Here is a 15215-nt window from a genome sequence, read left to right as displayed (position 1 = left end):
CAAAATTGGCACAAAGGATTAGTTTACCGGTTAACAAAACATCAAAATTCAAATCCGATAGGTTGCTGCTTTTCAAATGCCTATTTCAAATTGATTAGTTAAAATTCAAAAACACATTCTGATTCAAATGCCTGTTATCAAAGCAACCCTGTTGTTTTTGCTCTGATACATTGCTTCAGTCTGTACTGTATTTATGCACTTACAGCTCTTTCATACAAAAAAAACACCTTTTAAACAGACAATTTAACAACTGTTTCACAATTATTATAATTTTACAAACACTAACTTCACAACACTTGATACACAGACATGTGCTTGAGGAAATCCCAAATGCTGCTTCTAAATTATTCAAGTGCTCCTGTCACTGGATCTTTGGAATAGGGCTGGTGTGGATGTTATTCTAAGAGGCAATCTTTTACAATGAAAAAGACCTATATGAGTAACGATGGTAAGCACTGATTGTCATTCAGCAGCCGCATGCATATGTAAATATGCTTGTGGAAGATCAAACTTTCTGAATTTCTGCTCACCTGATAACTCAGCAAAGAAATCTTCATTAAAGAAAGTGAATATTGACCAGCACACGACACTGGATTTATGTTTTTTTTAAATCACCGCAAATATGAACTGAACCATTTGATTTCATGACTGGTACGATGGGGGTCACTCATTGTAACTGGTTCTAACACAGCAATGTTAACAAGTCATACTAATTCTTCTTCGACCTTTGGACAAATTGCAGATGGCTTTGAGACTTTTTGGTTGACTATCTTCAGTTTCACTTGAACTCCCTTTATTGAGCCAAGTGTTTCTTTGAATACATTCTTACATTTATCCAAAAGGTGCTATAGGTCTGTTTTGGCATCAACCAATCTTGACTGTATTCCAGTTAACCTTCACCTTCTCTAACCACGATCTCCCACAATGAGGTGGAAAATTATCACAGATCACATGGAGAGGCAACTCTGCTGTTTGTCCACTCAGCTCTATGTTAACTAATGATGCAACCTTTTAAAGGCACAATCTCTTCCATGTATGTCCTTAAAATAACATCAACTGGTTTTAAAGGAAGATGTTTCGTTGGTATGTAGTCTCAGGAATAAAAGATACAGCAGCACCAGTATCAACTTCTATCCTAATATGTTGCCCACTTAACTTTGGAATCACCCAGAATCTGTGATTCACTCTGTATAGGTAAATGTTCAGTTGGAAATCTTCATCATATCCCTGGACATTCTCTTCTTCACAATGTTTTTTTTTGTAAATTCTTTTTGTCGAATGCAATTTGTTCTTCTTCTGGAAGGTATCCAGATTCTTCTTCTGAATATTCTTTTCAGGGGAAGATGGTCAAGCACAACAAGCTGTTGGAATGTGACCCATTTTGTCACATTTCTTGCATTGTCTATCCTTTCTCCAGCATTCATTCACTCCACTTTAGCAGCCAGTTCCATCGACGCTGTCATTTCTACTGCTGTTTTTAAAGTCCAAGCATGTTCAGTAAACAAATCTACTTTGAATAGCCTCATTTTGGAGGTGACAAGCTCGATGATCTCAAAGACTATCTGCTAAAGACTCACCAAAATCACAATGTTGTGTGTTATAATTCAGGTGAGAAACTCCAAAGTGTTTTATGAAATCTGAATCATACTTTGAATTTGGCTACGGGTGAACATTAGATATTTCTCTTCAGGCCTGATTCAACAGACCCACTAAAGAGCTTTTATCAGACAAGGTTTATTTATGTATACAGTTAACATGTGTAGAAAGAAAATTAGCAATAACTTTTACCAATTACAAATAAGGAGAAAACAATCATGATATTTTATAACCTTTAACGAACAAAGGAAATGTTCCAATCAAATCAATCCCATGAACAAAGCCCTTTTCAAAGGTTCAACACAGCAAAGACTAATGCTCACATGATACCGGAACTTAGCCCTTTGGCTGAATGCTGCAGTTCTCTTGAGGCACATATAGACAAACTTGGAGTGAAAACAGCTTCCTAAAACACAAGGGCGAGAGACTGTAGTCAAGCCAACCACCAACAGCAAATTTTCTACTCCAAGAAGGCCAGGAGACTTGCTTGCAGCTAGCTAATAATTTCTATATCAAGGAAAGAGAGAGCAAAACGCTGCTTTCCAGTCTGATGCCCACCGCGTTCTAAACTAGAACAGCAGCTCAAAACTGAAAATAAAAGAGCTCTAGTCATATGCTCTCTCAACCAGTCTACAACCCCTAACAATGCAGGGTCATAAAACAAATTCCAGAAAGTACTTGAGGCCCACAGTAATAATAAACAAAACCCCATTTAAGCCATTGAAGCAGCAATAAAAGGACTTCTCCAGATAGCCTGGTAGCAATTAAAAAAAAACTGAAGCTGTGATAGCTGCAGAGAACATGACTTTTAAAAAATTCTTAAAGGTACACTAACAGTCTCAAGTTGCAAGTTCATGTATATAACATCAACTACACTGCCCTCATTAACCCTCTCTTATCTCATCACATAACTTAATCAGCATGTTCAAGCATGTTCTTAAGAAATCTGTGCTGTACTGCCCCTCCTTTATTAGTCCATGCTTGTCCAATTGGCTGTTCATTTTCTCCCAGACTGGTGTTTCTAACAGCTACCCCACTAGCAGCATTAAACAGACTGATTTGTAATTGCCAGCTTTGTCCTTCTCTCCTGCCTTGAATAAGGATGTATCTATTCTAATCCTCAAGTCCTTTGATATCACCCTGGATCTAAGGGGGAACTGGAAGAATGCGACCAAACGCTTTTGCAGTTTCTACCCTTATTTCCCTCAGTAACCCTAAGCTGTACCCTATCCTGGTTTATCTAGTTTTAATTACTGCCAATCCTTCTTCTATGTCCTCTTCATCTCCTTCATTCTCATTTTTTATCTGCACACCCCCTTCAATCATTCTAGCTTCAATTAAGTCCTCATCTGTGTTAAATACTGATGCAAAGTCCACATGTAGTAACACAACCATGTCTTCTACTTCCATCAATAGATTGCCACTTGGTCCCTAATCAGCCTAACATTCTTCTGGCAACCTTTTCACTGCCAATCTGACTATGGAGGACCTTTGAATTCTCTTTTATGTTTGCCTATTCTTCTACTGTCTCTTTGCCCCTCTTATTTCCTTTTTCACTTCTCCTCTGTACTTTTGATATTCAAGCTGACACTCCCCTGAACGAAACAAGCCAACATCTGTCATACACCCCCCCCACCCTTTACCTGCTTCATCCCACTCTCTAACACTTCCATCATCCAGCAACATCTGGTTTTTGTTGCCCTTGCTTTCCCTCTTGTGGCTCTATATCTAGACTGTTCCTGCACCATCTTTTCTTTAAAGGCCACCCATTGCTCCCATTACATTTTTGCCTGCCTGCCTATGACTCCAATTCCTCCTCAATTCACTGAGATGAGCCCATCACAGGTGCAGTATTCTAGATTGCTCCTTGTCCCCCTCTATAATCCAAAACATATGATACTTTGATCACTATTCCTGAGATGCTCCTCCACTGTCATATTCTCCATTTGGCTTATTTCATTCCCCAGGACTAGATCCAGCAATGTCTTCTTCCTCAATGGGCAGGAAATATACTGATCAAGAATGTTCTCCTGAATATGCTTCAGAAATACCTCCTTTAATACCATCCCTGTCCCTTTAAATAATCTTGATTATCATTATTCCATAATTTTACACTTTCTCCCGGCAAATCTGAACCTTCATCTCTTTCCTAATTAAAAAAAAACCTGTACTGTTTCTGAATTCAACTAAATAGATTTTCTCTTTGATTCTTACTCCATTCTTAAAGTTACAAAGCCAATGCTCAGAATGGACTAGGTAAATATAAATCTATTCCTTGTTTGCTCTAAAAAACAGATTCAAAATCCAATTGAATCCAATTCATGGTCCCCACGTGAGAGACAAACAAGATCCAAGCTAAGGCATTTCACCCCATTTTGTGCTTGATCTGACGCGTGATCTTAGCCAAAAGATCAAAGGACATTCTCTCCTTTTAGAACGGTAATGTTTTCCCGTTATCTCTTCTCCTTTTCCAGCTTCACAAATACCTTATACCTGGGAAAATTAAGCTAAGTTTCAGCTATCTAAATCTTACTTCCACGTGGCCATTTGCAGTTGAATCTCGAGAACATTATTAACCATGCTTCACACACTTAGACACATGTACTCCCAACTTAAATTAGAACTCTGTGTGTTTTCTATGATCACAGCAAACTGTTTAACTTTGAACTCTGTTATCTAGGTTTCATCATTCATATTTCCAATGACATCTTAGGCCCTTCATTCTAAGATGTTGCAGTTTAAATTAGTTTAAACATGCACTGCTTATAAATTCCACGCTTTACTGCAAATGGAACTTTTACATTTAAAGATGAAAGTAACCGATGATCAGTCATTCCCAGTTGATTAATTCTTGACATTTTCTATGTGCATATATATCTCGAGCAGCTTAGGCTAAACTTAAGGCACTAGTTCATAAGATTCCCAGGGATATTTTTTGTGTTGGTTAAAAACAAGTAACTTGTCTTTAATTTGTTAAGGAGCCATTCATTTTTATTCATTCATGGGACATGGCTGTTGCTGGCTGGCCAGCATTTATTGCCCATCTCTAGTTGCCCTTGAAACTGAATGGCTTGCTAGGCCATTTTGGAGGGCAGTTGAGAGGCAATCACATTGCCCTGGATCTGGATTCAAATGTAGGCCAGATTGAGTAAGGACAGCAGATTTCTTTCCCTGAAGGATATTAGTGAACCAACAAACAACAATGGTAGCCTCCAATCGAGGTCAGTGTTCCTAGGGAGAGTTCTTGACCTTACAAGAGGCTCAAGTCACCTCTCAATTGGCGTGAGTTCAAGTGAGGCCGTTCGAGGATGTAAAGGGTCAAATTCCTGAGGTAGACCCTGAACTTACCTTGACATATCCATTTGATTTCCCGCGGTGGCTCATTAGCAGATGTTAAAAGACCAGCACAAGCAAAGCAGAATCCTGGCAAGATCATTTCTGCCCAGATTCCACACGCCCTCCCCAACCATAAACAAAGCTGTCCGTTGTCACTAGCTTGAACAATTTTGATTTTGCTGACTGTAGAACAAACGGCAAATGGCAAGCAAAGATTTTGGCTTAATAAGCAGCAATTGGTTAAACTGATCATGATGAGCAACAGCATTAAAAAAAAACTCTCTTGTCAGTCGCCATAATAACCTCCTTGAAAATAAAGTCTCTGTATTTTGTTTTTTTTTATTTGCAATGATCAGTTAAAGTCACCACCTCTTTGTGATAGCAGTACCATCACCCGAGCAGAGGCTGTTCTCCACTGTAGCACTTACATCCAGACAGAGTCACCTTCAGTACTCCCTTATTTCTCCTTGACTACTTAAAATAAGAACACTTTTCTAGATCATCTTTTGCTAGTTGTATTTGCATGAGCATCACTCCACATAAAGCCCAAAGCAACTCAATTTCATAACACATTTTGCTAATCGTTAGTCCGGTGCACTCACTGTGCATGTCTTTTCAGTTTGTGTACTTGCCAATATATCACATGTGTTGCTGACACTCATTGTCCATTATTGGCTCTTTACAGAGTAGAGAGGTTAATTAAATAACTACAGATGACACACTGACTCATGCAGTAAATTGGAGGTTGTAGGTGGGGACAGATGCTTCTTCACATGAGGATGCCTTGGTCTAGCCCCCAACCACAAGGGGTAGTGAAGAGCTCACATTTATTCTCATGCAAGTGGTGAGTCATTGAGCTGGAAATTCCAGAGCCCTGCATAAGACTGACAGTTTCCCAGCAGCACTCATCCAATATTATTCTGTTCTAAAACTGGCAATTGTGATTTATTGAACTTTTATCAGAAAGAAGCTACATTAGTAGCGTTTCCCTTTCTGTCCATTTGTCCATACCAATTTTGCCATCAAGTAGAAAAATACTCAATAATTTAAAACGTTGCTGTCCAAAGATATGCAAGTTAGCTTAATTGGCCATGATAAATTGCCCCTTAGTGTCGGGGGGGGATTAGTAGGGTAAGTACATGGGATTACGGGGACAGGGCCTGGGTGGGATTGTTGTCGGTCCAGCACGATGAGTTAAATGGGCTCCTTCCGCACTGTAGGGATCCTATGTTTCCATGTTTTCCATGTGCTGTTTCGTGATGTCTTCCCAATAGTAGGTTAATACCCACCTCAAAAAATCTTTTATTATTTCTGCCTGTTTCCCTTTCGCACTTTAATACTTGCTCCACCCCAACCTTCAGATGGAAGAACTGACAAATGATCCGAGACTTGTGAAACACATATGGCACTTCGGAAAGAAATTAGCTCAAAATACAAACAATAAAGCCTCATTAAATGTAAGATGTTTTGGCTTAGATGTCTTGGCACTGTTCAAATGGACTGCAGGGAAATGACTGTTCTCAATCTGGTACAAAAGTCGTTGCTGGGAAAATTACTGACAATGATGCCACCATGTGTAACTGCTAACTCCGGGGCATGCAGGTTGAGACAGCTGGTAGGAGTGTAATTTCCTTTCCCAAAGTACACAGCTCTCTACCCAAAGGCATGTCGAGCCATCTAGCAGTTTGGCTGAGAATGGGTAGAGCTTAAACCATGGTATCTCTCGAGCAGTTTCAGTTACAATGAAAATTCAAACCTAAAACCGCAAGAATGCAAACAAGATGAGAATATCCTTTCAGGGGGAGCAAACCTTATACTAAACCCAGCAATCTGGAGCAAAGTAAGGACAAAAATAGTTGGAGATTTGAATGGTTATGATCAGCAGCTTGAAAGACAGCTGATTCACAAAACCGATCTGAATGAAATGATTTTGTCAGCTATTTTTAAAATAAAGTAATTTTTTTCGAACATAGCTTAATTCAGCAATATTGTTTGCCAATGGAAAACAAGGCAATGATTCATTGTCATTCATTCATCATTTCTCAATATTTTCATTGAACAAACTCATGAATGAACCATTCCCATGTCATTGTAAATTCCAATCCACTATTGATTAAGCTACCAAAGCACATTAATAAATTGGTGAGATAGAAGATATGGTGCTGCATGACATAAATGGAGGCTGTCTTTTTCTTCATGTTCTTGTCATTTTCTTCTCTGCACCGCTTGATATCTTTCCATGAATATTGCCAGGTGGAAGAAATTAAACAAATGAGTGACAAGAATTATCTGCAGGGTTGATAGCAACGAGGCAGCTAAAATATAAAAAGTGTTACACCACCCTGAATATTTTCCATTAGATTTCTCCTATCTGTTTGTACTGAAACTACTCTGAATCCATTGCCTGCCACCCACACTGGAACAAAAGCAAAGACTTGCACTAGCAAAAATCTAAAAATGCAAAGTTAATCTACAAATATCATTTTGGAATCTGCACCAGAAGGAAGATATACAAATGGTGCAGCCTATAGAAGTGTTTACACCTAACTGAAACAGCAATATTTACCAGTAAAATTATCTTTTCACAAGCAAAGTTTCCAATAAAGGGTTATCAGAATATTGTAAGAATAAGCTCTTCCTGTGATATGATGTAGCCTTTCCGCAGGGCAATATTTGGCAGCAGTAACAATGGTAGTCAAAACTGAAATGTGCTCAAACCCATGAAAGAGGAATTGTTCACTAAAAGATACCAAAAATTAAAATAGATCCAAGAGTTATTTTCTTCATGTTTGAAAGTTTTACATCTGTCACGTTAGCAACTGGCAGATGTAGTTTGTTTAATAAAGTTTTTCAGCCCCAAACACAGCAGCATCATCTTCTATTATTGCCATAATGTTCAATGTACAGACAATAAAGGACACATGTTAGCCATTCTGTTAGATCAGAATTTTTCATCTGAGATTTGTTGATGGGTCAAGGACAAAATTTTAACATGTTCAAGGTTGATGCTGAAGGATAAAACAAAGACTTTGGGACCAGATGACTTTCATAAAGCTTTCAAGCTTTGCACTATTGGTTATGATGTTAGCTTCGGGACACATTGCTGGTCCGCCACCAGACTTCATCAACTGTAGTTAAAAACAAATAATAAACTGTGGGCGCTGTTACGATGCTTTCCAACTGTTTGTAGATTTCTCACTTACAGTTACAGCTTACAGAAACTGTGATGAGCACATAACTTGTCTTGACAAATTAGTTGATCTGTGAGCATCCAAGTTGAAATTTCAAAGTTACCTTCGCTATTCTTATTTGGATCAATTACAAGTGTCTCGAGCTGAATCTTGATCATAAAAATTTCATCTTCCCACTGCTGTGCCCATTCCATGTACTATAGGTACCCCTGAACTCTGTACAACTTTATCTGGCAGGAATTCTGATTCAAAATGCTCTTAATGGCAACACAGTTATTTAGTTTGGTTCACTTATTTTACAAATTCTACTTAATTTGCCTCCAAAAATGCATGGATGTATGATGTTATTAATCAAACAAGTACATTTTCAGATTAAATTGAGGTTTTTCAGCGCCTTCATATCATGCGATGTTTCCAGGTAAATGTTACCTTTTGTTTTACATCTAATACATAATTAGACCTATTAAAACCAGATTGTGAAGCTTGGCGGCAATAATATTTTCATATAATACCTGCCTAGATTTTTAGTTAAAATGAAGGTATAGTCAGATTGCTTTTCCAAGTCAATATGCTGAACGTGCTTTTAAACAATCAACAAATTTACACTGGGGGGGAAAATAACTTTAGGTCAGTGTCATGTTTATTGGTCAGATCATCATTTTGCTTACAAAATGCAAACACAAGTATTCAATCCACTCTCCAGAAAACAGTTAGTGGTTGACTTTTTCTAAACAATTACTATAAAAGTACAACTTCTTCTGTGTCACAAACCCGAAACCAGAAACGCCATGAATTCTTCATGGGACCTTATATTTAAATAACTGCTTTAAACACTCATTTTAACTGAAATGTTTAAAACATGGTGACTGAACATCAGCTGTGAGATTTTTCAATTGCTAAGTTGATGGCTGTAAATTGGAAAAAGGCTTCTTTCATATGGTTAATGTTTGGTAACAAACATATATATATATTCGTTGACAGATCAAAAATATTATTTTTTAAACCTAACTGTACAATTGTCTTTATTATCCTCTCCACCATTATGATTTCTTTCTCTTTTGATGCTATATTTACCTGAGTGGATAAAACTTAATTTGGAAAAAAAGGTCAAGATGTGTAAGTTGATTGAAAAGCTAACAAGTTTCCTTTGATTATTTTCTCTGCTCAGAACCTTACTAATATGCTAAAATGTTATTGTAGAGATGACCACCCCAAAGAGTGAAACATTCTCTTTGCAATGTGTCAGCTGTGGCTTTGTGCACTCTTGCTTCAGATTCAGAAGGTTGTGGGTTCAAGTCCCCTTCTCCAAATTTGAGCACAAAATTTAGGCTAATGCAGTAATGAGGGTAAAAGATTGTGAGGGACAGTTACAAAGAAGAGCAGGTGAGTTCAATTCATTGTTCTGGTCAATGTTCATCCCACACCAACATAATAAAAACATTATCTGGTCATTATCGCTTTCTTGACTTTGGGATATTACTGTGCTTCTACACTTTGCCACATTTCCTACATAACAGTCATGGCTACACTGCCCAAAGCACTTCATTGTCTGGATAACACTTCAGGGCATCAATGAAAAATGCTGTACAGATGCAAATCTTTATTTGCAACAGTACTCAGAAATGTTAATTATAGAACAATCAAGAGATTTGTTCAAGATGTAACAAAGATTGTGTTCATTATTCCCAGTTATACCAGGATTAGACAAGGTATCAAAATTTAAATAGTATGATGACAGAATCAATAACAGACTTGAGGGGGAATGCGTGAGACAACTGTATTAGCCGTATGTTTTATACTTCCCTGGGATGTGAATGTTCCTGGCAAGACCAACATTTGTTGCCCATTCCTAATTGCCTTTGACCTGAGTTTGTTGCTGGACCATTTTAGAGGGCCGTTCAGAATCAATCGCATTATCCTGGGTCTGGAGACACATTTAGACCAACCATGGCAGATTTCTTCCCCAAGAGGACACTAGTGAATCAGATGGGCTTTTACAACAATCAATCTTACTTGCCATTGTCATCATTCCTAAGATTAAATTTATATTCCAGATTTATTAATTGAATTTAAATTCCATGAACCAGATTTAAGTTATTTCATCTGGCACAATTCTGTAAAGCCAACTGGAATCCCAGTGTAAACTTATGCGATCAAATAAACGAACATATGGTTGACTAGTTCACCACATCTAATGCGGAGAATATTGCCATAAGTATCAATCTTTTAAGATGTGAAGAAAATAAGGAAAATACTAACACTACTGTATGCATTTTAAGCTTATAAGCTTAAAAATCCTGATACTTATAAATTAATAAACCATTTATATCAATACTCTCTAATATTAAGACTGGTGAATTTGTCATTTCTTTACTGCAGTATGGAGTCTAGCATTTTGGTAGTTAAATTTTGACGTTGCAGGAGGATCTAGGCACATTGAGATTATGACCAGGCATCAGATAAATCAGGATTTTGGAACATAGGACTGTACGAGCCCCTCAAACCTATTCTGCATTCAACAATATTGTGCTTAATCTGTGCTTTAACTCTATACACTCTCCTTTTCCCATATTACAAAAATCTATCACTTTTGAACTTATTGTTAATAATTGATATATAATCAATTATCTTTTGCAGAAGAGTTCCAAATTTCTACCACCCTGTATGCATTGAAGTATTTCCTATTTGTATTCCTGCACGCTCTAGTTTAATTTTTAGACAATGAGCCCTAGTCTTGGATAAGATCCTCATTGCTGTATTTTGACTGAAACTTTTGAACAACTGGATTAGCAAGGAAGACCCTTTTCAATTATTTAGCACCTTACATCAGGTTATCCGAATGCCTTACAACCAATGAATTACTTTGAAGTGCATTCCCTGTTGTTATCCTGGGAACCAACTTTCACACAACCATCCCTATAAAGAGCAAAAAAAATGAACTACTGAGAAGCCTGATTTTGGTGGTCTTTATTGAAGGAGGGGTGGGAGTCAGGGTTACAGAAAATGCCATCAGTTTTTTTGATGAGTTGCAAGTTCGGGGCTTAGATGTAAAGCAGTGATTATCACAGATGGATTATAATTGGCTGGTTTTCATTTGCTAACAATAATAATAACTGCAAAAAGTTTGAATGCAAAATATATCCCTTAATCTTTCACTATCCGTTTAATTAAAAATTAACTTCAATTTTGATATTCCATTTCTTCACATGGAGGTAGGTGTGAAAGAATATTAATTTAAAAAGTAATAATTAGAATAATGTCAAAACTAATGCTTATACTCTAAATACCTAAATGTCATTGATATATTGATTAATATATCTAGTTAATATTCTCTAAACAATTGATTATAAAATTAGCCATTATCCACAAAAGTCCATAAGCATTGATCTCTAATATAGAGGGTCAATTGGTTATATATGGTTTGAGGAGCAGCTCTCTATAATTTATATATTCACTGAGGGGTTGTGCATGTTGCATACATCTGACGAACAAAGCATAAATGTGCTAAGGTGGTGTATAATATTTATATTGTTGCAATATGATATTTCCTTCTGTTCTATGAGCATACATGCCATTTACGTGACGGTGAGCATAGAGTCCAACTGTAAAAGATGAACTCTCTTTTTGGAGAAAAAGAATCAAAATATCCACTCTTATGGAGTAAGTAAAATAAAGGCAAAATACTGTGGATGCTGGAGATCTGAAATAAAAACAGAGAGTGCTGAAAAATCTCAGCAGTTCTGGCAGCATCCGTGGGGACAGAAACAGAGTTACTGGTTCAAAGAAGAGTCATGTTGGAATCGAAATGATAACTCTGTTTCTCTCTCCACAACTGCGCTTAGACTTGCTGAGATTTTCCAGCACTTTCCATTTTTTATGTAATATATGAAATAAGTAACTGGAATAAAGCAACAATTTGGGATTTTTTAGAACACTGAGATTTGATACTACAATAAATTTGGTAGTTTATTGTGACTTTTGTTTACATTCTTGGGATGTGGGCATCTCTGCCAAGACTGGCATTTATTGCCCATTTCTAATTGCGCTGAGTGTACCAGTGATATTTCTTTAATTGGTTTTGATATAAAAATGTGACTTGCGAGGCTATTTCCAAGAATAACTAAGAGTGCAGCATGCTTATTTTCTGAGGCGGGATATGATATTTATTTTGACTAATAATGGATATAATCTAAAGTGATTTCAATGTCTAAAATGTGACTGATGGCAGGCATACTGTTTATTCTTTGTCTAAGGGTGGATATGATGTTTATATTCAGGGTGGATATCCAGTTTATAGCCAGACTGAGATTGACTATGCTGTAAAACAATGGTGGATGGATGTGCTACCTATCATTTGACTGTGGGTGACATGGCATTTACAACCTCTGAGTGTTTGGAGGGTTTATAATTTGAATGTTAATTTGATGCATCTACTCTGAGAAGAATTGCAGCACATATATTTTATCTGTGGATGGTTAAGCTGCTTATACTTGAACTGAAGGTGAATGTGATGTTACACTGATTGAAGGTGAACTGGATTTATATTCTGGCATTAAATATGGTACTTGTACATTGACTGTGAGTAGGTATTGTGCTTGTACACTGAGTACAGTTGAAACTTTTGTTAGGGCAGCTATGGATGAAAATGGTGTTTTAATGATGATTGAGAATGGATTTTGATGTTAAAGCTTTGACTGAAGGTGAATTTGTTTTCGTAATTTGAGAAGTGTTATATACAGATTGGGAGTGAATAACATGGCTATGGTCTTTATTCTCTGAGGGTGTATGCATTGGTTATATCTTGTCTGGGGGGTGTTTATACTCTGGGGGCTAATCTGATGTTTATTCCCTCAATGAAAGTATGTTTTTGTTAATGTTAGGTTTGGAGTTGAACAGTAATACATTGACTGAAGTTTATCCTTTGAGAAGTGTTTCATGTTCACTTGGAAGTGAATAATGCATATTCTGATACACAGAAATATGTAGAATTTATAACATGGAACAGGTCAATCAGCTCTATGAGCCCTTTTTTGATTTATACTCTCCTTGAAAGAAAATAGTTCAAATCACAATTCTCCACTGTGTGCCCATATCCCTTCATTCCTCATTTGCCATCTGAAAAAGACTCATTTGCATTTGAAATATTAACTCTTTCTCCCTCCATAGATACTCCCAGACTTGCAGATTTTTTCCCCCAGTATTTCTGTTTTTATTTCAGACTTCCAGCATCCATTCTCTTTTGCTTTCGTCCAAATTTGAATATTGACATGGGTAATGATTCTTTCTTGCACCATTAATGCATGGTACATGAGTCCAATTTTCAAAACCCCCTTTGCTGAAAAAGGGGACCATACTTCAGGGATATCCTCATTATTTTCAGTTCCTTGTATCATTTTGCTGTTAACATCTGTCAGGGCAATGAGGGCTCTATTGGAAACTACTGCCTACCTACCATAGTCTTTTTTTAAAGTTTTCCAGGAAGGGACAGAAATAAATGCCCCTTGTGAGCTGATTCTAGCTCTGTTTGTTTTATTCACCCTACTGTTTTAGTGTATTGTCGAGTGCTTTTGCTTCTATGCATTATTTCAATTGTAAATATTTCTTACTGCATAGTTGTAGCTTGTTTATTTAGATTTGTTGACTTGTTATTTTCTGCCTTTGAAGGTTGCAGTATAAGGTGAAGAGCACCTCCATGACATGATTTGTGGTTCATTGTTACACTTGGGTATTCTCAGGTACATTGGTGAAGAGTGATGCAGGAATTGGATCTTACGGAGACTACCAACTAAAAGCAAGCACCAGAGTAGCTGTTGAGGAATTAGCCTAAAGTGATGTTAATTTTTATTTTTACTAAATCTTAATTTCAAAAACATAGATCATTCATGGTAGCTTTTAAGATGCCTTATTACTAATTTATCATTGCTATTATGTAATTCCATTTCTAACACATTATAATTAACTATACAGTTCAATTTATTATTACAGTTGCAGCAGTTGAGGCTTGCATAGCAAAACACCGATTTCACCATTTATAATACAGCAGCGTTCAAAGAATGATTAAAATAAAGATGTGGGATTTTTTTAAAGGAACTTATGCTTCTGTTCAATGGGTTTATTCTGCTGTTAAAAACTAATGTAACAAACTTAATTTTTGAAATTATGCTATCAAAACCATCTTTTCACCATCCAGCTATGACCAATAGATAACGGTTGGCAGTACTTCCTGTATTACACAGGAAGTATTTTTCCTTTAATTATTTTTCATTAATAAACTTTATCAGTGCAATCTTACGTGAACATTTTCCAGTATCCAGTGTTCTGGTGATAATTTTGCCCGATTGTCATAAACGCAAAACAAATATTGCACCAATGTAATTCATGCACTTATTATGACTTCCTGTCTACCGTTACATCATTACATCTACAAAAAAGGAGGTAAACTAATATTAGTTTAAAAAAAGGAGCTATATTGTTAAGTTCTTTTTAATTCTCATTCATAAATGTTTATGATTAAGATGACAATTTTTTGCCACCCAGTATTGTTATCTTTTCCTTCTTAGCAATTATTATTTACGAACATATCAGGATATTCTTGGAAGAAATTTTTAAGATCAATTGTTAACAAGCTAAATTGACATTGAAATATAGTTAACTGATCCAAACTAGTGCCCTCAAAATTATCACGTTATGTGTAAACAAAAACATTTAACTATTACACATAACAAAAATGTATTAGTATTTTTCATAGTTTCTAATAACAGAGTTTGATCTTTAAATGAGTCTTAAAGTATTTTAAGTAAATTTTTTTATATTTACACAAAAAAATCAAATTCAGTTGAACCTTTATTTACCAATAAGACAAATCCAACATGGAATATTCTTGTATTTGCTTAGGCAAGAAGTAACATTTTGTTTTCATTATGTTTGATTTTGTCATCTCCCAAAATTCAAATTTTACCAAATGTTTTTCAATAATGAAAAATAGGATTAATTAAATTCAAACTTACAATAAATCCAAGTTTTCAAAAAGTCTATTTGTTGTCTTTTATTTCAAGATCATGATGTATAAGAACAACTAAACCATGTGAACAG

This window comes from Carcharhinus amblyrhynchos, chromosome 22 (assembly GCF_965287045.1).
Source record: "Carcharhinus amblyrhynchos chromosome 22, sCarAmb.v2.hapA, whole genome shotgun sequence".
Classification (NCBI taxonomy): Eukaryota; Metazoa; Chordata; class Chondrichthyes; order Carcharhiniformes; family Carcharhinidae; genus Carcharhinus; species Carcharhinus amblyrhynchos.
Note: the sequence above shows the minus strand (reverse complement) of the source record.